The following is a 9666-nucleotide window of genomic DNA, read 5'->3' on the forward strand; positions in this document are numbered from 1 at the left end:
TGAAATCAAATATCGCTCTTCGTCTTCCTGAAACACACAACGCAAGGCAAGCCATTATAATACCAGAACATTATCAGCAGCTTTGTCATATCCCCCAGTGCTTTAAAATGGCTGAACTTGTGTTTTAAACATCAGCTAATGATCAAATGTAGTGAAGAAATTGGCACTGATTAGATAAGTTCACACTGTGACACAGCCATTTGGGCCTTTTTCCCACAAACTTGTCTTCACACAGAATAAGATCATGACACCTCATATTCATTTCCCATGTGCTTAATACACTATGTGCAACCACATCATCAAATGACAGTGATCAAGTTTTCTTTATTACTAAGAAGAGGGGATACTTCTCTTTACAGAACAACTGTATTTACTGTATTGTGTTTTTGTCTGCAGTGACAAGCTCAGGGCTATAGATGCTTTCTGTGAATCCTGCTTTTTCCACATGATACAAACTATTTTACCAACTCAGATCCTCTGTGTGAGAGGTGGGTTCGACACCTCTCTTTAACAGACAAAGGTGTTATGACCTCTCTGTACAAAGTCCGGAGAACAATCTGGCAATATACTGTATTCCATGATTCCATATTGTTTAATTAACAACATACTTGTATTCTAGTGCTGTTTTGTTAGTTTATTTGACAAGATAGACCCTGCTGTTGTGGGCAAATACGTAACCCCAGGTCATGAGAGTCATTTTCAGAACACGTACAACATGAAAAAAGGTGCAAGTCAGAACTGTCCACTAGAGGGCACAACATACACAGCAAAAAAAACAAAAAACACATAAGCACAAACCTGGACATGGTCGTGGGAATAAGGGTCTGATGCAATCTTACCTAAAATCAATTTGTGAACTGTTCTTTGATTAAGTATTAAGGTCAGGGTAAACCCTCTGTGCTGCGCTACCTTCAGACAATCTTGCTTCAGTCTGCTTCCACCATCTGAGTTAAGCCTGGCTTTGCACCCTGTTAAAGATGCATGTTAATTTCTCCAAGGAGCCATTCTGCTCTAAGATTATTACTGCAGAACACTCTTTCAAACTCTGACTGATATCAGTCACTTATCATTCAGTTAGGCGATACATTTATTTGCTTGTAATATTTGATATGGATTTGTTGATTAACCAAGCAGCAGGACCTTAACACCTATATGATTTTTGTTCTCCTATAGTTTCAATTTATGCTTGAATATAAAATTAATTCTTTACAGTCTGTAAAAAATATTTTTTACCCTGTTCTAATCTACCAGAAATGGGTTCATTCTTTCTGAAAGTGTGATACTAGCTAGTCCCCATGGTACTGCTCACTCCATTATGGTACATAAGCCTGCTGATGTGTCTCCAGGTGCCTATTCACAGATGTGGACTGCAGATTGTCACAGATAACTGTACTGAAAATAAAACCCATCTCTCACGTGCCCCCCCTCTCTCTCTCTTTCTCTCTTACACACACACACACACACACACACATACACACAAACACACAGCAGACATGTAGTCTCACATGTTCACACACAGGCCACACACTCCAGGAGAAAATGTGTTGAACTGTATGGATTTTTGGTGCAGAATTGATTCAAGAATTGTACCTTTGTCTTCTGAACAGTCTGCGAAACCAAGCCCATATTTATTTATTCTTGTGGTGTCGATAACAAAGATGAGATTTGCATATCATTCATACATATGGTATTTCTGAACACATTCTGTCATTTATCCCAGTATTTGGCACCAAGTAATAAGATATGTCTGGAACATGAAAACAATTTTTTGAGTGGCAAGCAAGCCAAGATTAATTTTCTGGCAATCTAGTTTTTTTATTTTTATATTTTTCATCTGTCGACAAATTCTTTTCAAATTCATCTTTCTCTTTAAAAAAATTATACATGAAATGAAATAGAAAGTAGTACCAATCCTTGTGTCTCAGCTCTATAGCCGATTCAACCTGCATGTCTCCATGTCTACAAGGAGGTGGCACTGTTGTTCTCTTCAGAAGGGGGCAGCCGACCCCTTCGCTGACATATAAAATGGCCCCATAATTCAAAGACAATAAACAATCATGTGATGTATACGGTTCACGAGCGCGCGTTTGCCCGTGTCGTTTTTTTTCGGGCACTGGGTTTATGCGGCTGGCGAGGTAAAACAGGTCAGGCCTGCGAGACAGACACACTTTTAACACCACATCATAGCGCCTCCGTCTCAACCCACTTCCTCCCCCATTACAGCACAGGGCTCATGCAGGTGAATGTCATCGCCATAACGGATGTGCCTCAATGCAAATTTGACATATCGCCACAAGTATAAACCTGTAATTCATAATAATGAAAACCTGAAACCAGAAGACTTGTCATTATTATTATTATTATTATTATTAGTAGTAGTAGTAGTAGTAGTAGTAGTAGTAGTAGTAGTAGTATTATCATTAGTATTATTATAATTAATAATTATACTATTTGTACCATTCAGTGTAATAATAATAATAATAATAATAGTTCACTAATTTCAGATTTTTTTCTTTAATTTTACTGTTTTTATTGGAATAATAAATATATGCTTGATGCTTTGTTGCCAAGCTACAGAGCAATACACAGGATTTTATTTAATTTCAGTCTCTGGCATGTGTGTGTGTGTGTGTTTTGTTGCATGTCTGTGCTTGCATGTGTGTGGGTGAGAGTGAATCAGAGTGTGTGTGGCTCTGCATTCGAGTGTGAATGAATTCATGTGTATGTGTGTTTCCTGGTGTTTGTGTGCGAGTGGATTCATGTGTGCGTGTTTGTGTGTGTTTGAAGCAGAGCCATCTTTAATAGGCAGAGATAGTGAGATGCTCTTGGCTCTGGGCGATCCATCTGTTGTGTTCCTTCACGCGCCGTCTTCACTAAAGGGGGGGAGTGGCCTGCCACGGCCCCTCTCACATGTTGCTTTTCCCCAGGGGACCACAGCGGACATCAAGAAGCCAGTCAGGGCCCTTTTCATCACCATCAACAAATTTGCTGTCTTCTCTCCGGAAGAAATGCCAGTTTACTTTCTGAAGAGAACCTCAAAACTCCAAGCATATCTCACAACTAATTCCACAATGCCATAAAAGAAAAAAAAAAAACTTTGTTGACTGAGAGTTTGTTGCAATTATAACAAACCCTCTATTATCATGAGAACAAATAAATGCTTTCTTGCTGATAGAGGTGGAGTAATTTCCTGAGAGATATACATTTAAAATAGAATGGCTTTAAACACAACCCAGGTATTCAACATTATACCCTATCTGTAATATATAAATATTTTAATAACAACTTATTGATGTTGATAACTTGCATTTACACTTGCATTGTGATGCTCAAAAAATATAATTGGATATCTGTTTTGAAAATATTAGTCACACCAAGCACCAAACATTGTTGCACAGGTGATTTGCAACTGCCACTGAATGGAACAATACCGAGATTCACTCAAGGCTGACTAAACATTTTATCACTGTATCACAATAACCACCAAGAGAGTTTCTTATAAATTTGTCTTCGGTGCGCAAAGCGGCTTTATCGAGTTGGAGCTGTGTCCTTACGGTTTTAAACACATAATCACACTCTTCTTGAGAAAAAAGAAAGATTGGATGGACGGCATATTTTGGTAAATATGTGTAACTGCAGGTGCCTTGGCGAGCAGGTAGGTGTGACTCAGCGATTGATTAGCGCGGGTTTGCCATTGTGAGAGGAAGGCCTCGTCCCAGAGGAGAGCGAGCGGAACCCTCCATCCGAAACAAAGCCGCGGCGCTCTCTCCGCCCCGAATCCCAGGGGCCCTGTTACCGCGCCTCAGAACAGGGATCAGCCGGGCCGGGGAGGGGCCGAGCCGCCATCTGAAAAGCTTAATTGGGAGACCTCTCCCGCTACACCTCTTTTGGCATTTATTTTCAAGCCTCATCAGCAGCACGTGAAATTACGAGACTAATTAAGAGGGAAAAGCGTTTAGGCGAGCGTTCGGCGACGGGGATGGGAGAGGAGCGCCTCCTCTAAAGACGCCTGTGCTCTACGAGAAAATAAGCTGCTTTGAACCCTGTTTGCCACGGTGAGGGAAACGGCAGAACGGAACTCATAAACACGACGCGGTAAGTGTTTCCCGCGTGTCACGAAGAGGACTCGGTTCAACAGGATCGCTGCCGTTTGGGGCTACCTGTACAGCAGAAAAACAAAAATGAATAAAAATCCTGAAACCTTTACTGTGAAAGCTGTTAGTATTTCACAGAGAGCGAGGTGCATTATTAATTCACTATTTCTACTCTATGTTAGCCAGAGATAACAACATTTTGGTAACATCCTGTTTTTATGCTGATGGTGCCTATTGTACTTAAAACAAATGCTGTAGCTCATATATGTACCTAAAATATGTATCCATCACAGGACAAATTTCTCAATCAGCACATTTTCCAACATGTGCCTTCACAGTGTTGCTAAAAAATGTCAGAGGGGCTTTTATAATGCTGTTTATGCTAGAGAATCTTTTGTCAGTGGGGCCCTTAAACAGAATTTAAAATGTATCAGCCAGTCAGGAATTCATTAGGAAAAGGAAAAAATATTCAAAGCTTCCCCACAGAATTCTCTTGTATGGCAATACTGATGTTTTGCATGAGATTTGCACCTGTGCAATGGGGCACACATACCTGCACACAAACACATGTATACACACATGTATGAACGCACACATATACCCACTCTCTGCCAGAGCTACTCCCCAACATACAAGCCTGATGTTCCATTTCTTACATTGTCTTTTGTTATTCCAATGAGCGGCATACCCATGCTGTGTAAATAAAATGATGAAATTTCCTGAAATTACACATTCTCTATTTTCTACTGCTTTCAGTTTGCAAAGAACTCAGCATATTGCAGCTAGAGTTTGAACACAGCCCCACACCAGTGTAAGTCTGTTCTCCGATTGGTCTGTGGATGAAGTAATCAACGCAATGTGTTGTGTAGATGCCTATATTGTCCGATGATGAGGCGACCTATAGGTAAATCTAATATATGTATCATATATTTCAGTTATTACATATATGTATATCCATATATTATTATATAATATCAGCATCTACACAAGAGAGCCCTGCCAGTTCATGCAATGACGTCCCTTGGTCCTCTGATTGGTCTCCCAAGAAAATGTGACGTGCCAAGACAATGAGCCTGCAGGTCCAAGTGGTGAGACAGTTCACATTTTTACAAGAATTAGCAGACACTCTTGCGAGAGACTTAGTACAGTGAGATTAGAACAACACCTTTACTGTCAGCAAGTGAATCCCACAGTACACTCAATGGCAAGCCAAACTGTATGGTGAAACTCATGAACATTTATGGTGGTGGTCAGGGCACAGCCAAGCAGAGGGGCAGATGGACACAGCACAAGTGTAATTATTTCATGTGTTTCGGCTGCCTGCCACAGTCTTGCATTTCCCCACTGTCGGCAAGTCTGCTTCTGCTGCCTCCACACTCGTAAAATGAAACGCGTGCACAAAGCTATCTTCTAGTCTGCAAGCCAAAAGCTGTTTTATACTTTATAGTTTATACACTCTTAAAGAAACATTCTATGGCTTGTCACTATATGGAAGTATTTTTATGGCTTCATGGAGCCCTCTACCATAGGAGTGGAAAGCGTAAAAGATTGAACCATTTTGTCCTTAAAATAGATAGGATTCCTCAATGGAAGTTCAGGTAATGGGTGGAAAAGTGTATATCTCTGGCGCTATTAGGTTCATCGTTTATCAAACCAACGCTTCAGCTCCCTCCCAAGTTTTAATTAGTTTTAAAGCGATGCCATTTCTGCCCCGAAGCTTGATAAGAGACCCGACTTAAATAAGCAGGAAATATAAAATTGCGCCTAGCATTCTCAGGTTCTATGAGTTCAAAAAGGGCCGTAAGAATCCGAAAAATCCAAGTATACACAGGGGGTAGGGGTTAGCTCTGTACATCTACAAATAGCGCGCATAGCCTGTCTTGATTTCTTTGAGAATCATTTGTATTCTCCTGTGAAGTCTCACGGGTGAGAAGCAACCCGTTCGGTTTGTACGCATGCAGGGGTAGACGAACGTGATCGCGCTCCTTCCTCACAATGGTGGGCACCACACTGCTATCACAGCACTCTCTTCAATAAACGAGCAAAGACGCCTACAGCTAAATACGTCACGACGAAACGTGAAAGCCAAGTCTTCTACGCTTCATATCATAGCGGCTGCCCTCATGAAAACATACACCTTCTTACGGTGGCTTTGAAGAAATCGGGGGGTTTGCGGATAAGATATGCACACAATAAAGCGGGCCTTTCGCAATTGGTATGATATGACAGACCATAGCCTTAGGCAGGCTTGTTAAAAATGTATACCCCTGAACAAAGCTCCTCGCGGGTTTCAAAAGTAATTGAACCCCATCGTTATGTTGTAGAGATTCACAGATTCCATATGAAAATATAGAGGCATGCTGACAAGCTCTTGGAGAAGACTGATTGGTATTGATTGTACTATTTTCCATTTGCCATTTGTTTTTGTTTTTTTATATCTAGGCTTGTTATGACTTTTCCCTTTGAAATACACTTAATTTTTTTTTTATATAAAAATGGAAGAACTATGATGAAGATGAAGGTGTGGTGTATCCTGCTGCCATTTCAACACTAAAGACAAAACCTGCAATTTCCTGAAACCTAAAGTAAAGACAAAACCTTTTCTTAAGAGTGTCCTTTGCCGCAACACACTGATATGTAGTTTATGGTGGACATTTTTTAAGTTCAAAACAGTAGACTAAATTTACTGCACCATTTGGCTTGCCCAATCGTGCAGAGTGAACATCTCTTTGTTGATAAAGAGAAAAATACAAGTAGGATTTGTGTCGAGTTAAAACATTCTGTCCCATTTAGGAGCAATCATGCCTATGTAGATTTACTTGTAAGGGATCAAGTGGCTATCAAGTCATCCATGTTCCTTTCGTTTCTATGCTGTGCCATACACACTCTGTATCATGATGTGATTGCTGGAGGGGGACCGTTGACGCCTGGCTCTTGGTGTCCGAAGATTTGCTCTTATCCTCCCTTGAATATGATGTTAACTTGAATTGGAACCTTCTAATGTGCAACAGCTATACTGTATCTTTTATAGCCTGATGTACAGAAATTAATCAAATTGCCTGTAGAGAAATGCAGTATAGAATTTTGTGTGAATTGAGTGCGACAAAACATGACATTTTAGGAATGTACTTTAACACATTTAATATGCAGTATGTTTAATTTAAGTTGGTTAAAAATAGTATTATAGAATATAATACAAACCACTCCGTAGCACTATACTGATTTTGTTGACAGTTGTAGGTACAGTATTCGTCTTAATTTGCAGGTGTGTTTGAAGTGAACTGTGACTTGACCGTTAGTTTCCACAAAAATCCCCTACTGTGATCCCCTCCCAACAACGACTGTGAAGCGTTTTCCAGTTTTTAACATCTCCAGTCTACCATCGGGGAACTACACCAGTAAATCACAGAGCGGGTGATTAAAGGAGGGGGGAAAGGACCTTCATTTCTTACTTCTACCTGCCCCAGACGTCTCATCAAATTAAATTACAAAAGCAGCTAGAATTTGAAACAGCTGTGGGATTAGTGTTGTAGACAGGCAGTTGGGGTTCATTTTTTGGAAATGCAATTTCCGTCCCTGCAGTGGAAAAAACTCAGAACATCCAATAAATAACACCATTAGTTCTGAGTTTGTCATTCCTCATACAGAAAGGCAACGTGGACAAAAACAATTGGCAGTTCTTCAACTACAGCTGAGCCCCATTAAAGTGGAAATACTGGAAATACTTGTTTGATGTTGATAAAAACTAAAAAATAATCACAACAATAAAGGAAAACTTTAGAATGAGGAGCTGTATTTTTCTGTTTCAATTAATCCCATAACTGCCTAAAATGGCCACCACTTAAACACCCCACCATTCTTGTTTTCTTCACAGATCAAATTACCTGCATGAAATAATTTGTTGCATTTTGAAACATTGCATTTGAAAGTTGTTTGCAACCTTTGGCCACTTCCATAGCAGCATTTCCACAACAAAAAATAATTGCTCAAAATAACTAGGCAGTAAAAAAATGACACACTGTTCTGATGAAACCACACAAAGGGCTGTTGTGGTTTCATCTGAGTATTTACTGTATATAAGACAAGCCAGTTAAGATTCCAGAAGAACCAATAAAAAGGGAATCGCAGTGGACAGTAAAGGGATCAGCTGAGTAAATGACAGAGTATATAGGGGGCATACTATAGGGTTATGGCTTGGGTATGTATGCCTGCCACTGGCATTGGCTCACTTGTCATTATTGATGATCTGACTGCTGATGGAGGATGGATTCTGAAGTGTACAGGAATATCTTATCTGCTCAGATCTAACCATATGCCTCAAAACTCACTGAACCTTGGAGTAGGACAATAACCCCAAAAACACTGCTAAAGTAATCCAGGAGTTTCTCTGGGCCAAAAGTGGAATGTTCTCGAATGACCAAGTCAATCATCAGACCTTATTTCAGCTCAGCATGAGTTTCATTAGTAAAATACAAGAGTGAAGCTGGAAAGGCCCTGGAAAAAAAAGCAGGATTGACCTTAAATTCATTGTTTCAATTCAAATCTAATGCGCTGGAGTACAGAACCAAAACAGCTAAAAAGGTCTCGCTGTCCGAACACTGTCGGACTACGCTCACTGAGCTGTTCCTTTTCCATCCACTTTCATTTCAGCTTTGATATCTCCTTTGATGTCCACTGTGATCTCATTGCATTAGCTGAGGAGGGCGTCTGTGTGTCACACACGGGCCCTGTCAGAACACTTCACGTGTCAGTTTGGGGAGAAGGAGAGAGAAGAACAGCACAGAAGCAGGCTTGAGACAACAAAACAATGTGAAAGAGGGTGACAGGAAGCAGCTTGTCGATGACATGATTATGTGACATTTCCCTGGCGGATCCCTTATATGTTTTTGTGTGAGCCACCATCCAGACGTTTGGGGCTGGACCTGAACATTTTCAGCTCTCTATATGCTATGCTAGTCTTTTACTCAGGAAAAATCTAGGGTAAATCCAACCTCTTTCGTGTCTACTAAAAAAATATGTGTTCCATTAGACATAAAGTTCCCATGTTTCCATTTTGTCTCTGTATTTTCTGATGTTTAATTTGAATGAGGAAGGAGGAACAACCAACCTGCCTGAAAAGGCAAATTAATTTATTCACAATTATAAACATAAATATCACTTGATATGGAGTATTGTGCTGGTACTTCTGTTGAGTGCAGCCATCTCTGGTTGAATGCACTATATAAATATTAACCTAATTTAATTTTTGAAGTATAATTAAGCCATATACATTTGTACTCTCTGAAACCATAATGTGTAGCTGTTTAACTTAACCATAGTGGGCAGGTCATCAGAAATTATTTCAAATATTTCAAATATCCTTAATTGCACACAGAAACTGTATGGGCCAATCAATAACACTAAAACTGAAAGATATAAAGTGAAAGTGAACAATCCCTTCTTCCTTTAATTAAGGGTCACTCGTGTTCCTTGACCAGAGCCTCATTAATTAAAATATTTGGAAATGGTAAAGCTGTAAAATGGATACATGTTAATTTTATATCATATGCCAGTGGTTTCACAGCCAGGGAGT

The sequence above is a fragment of the Conger conger genome, chromosome 5, assembly GCF_963514075.1.
Source record: "Conger conger chromosome 5, fConCon1.1, whole genome shotgun sequence".
In the NCBI taxonomy this organism is placed as follows: Eukaryota; Metazoa; Chordata; class Actinopteri; order Anguilliformes; family Congridae; genus Conger; species Conger conger.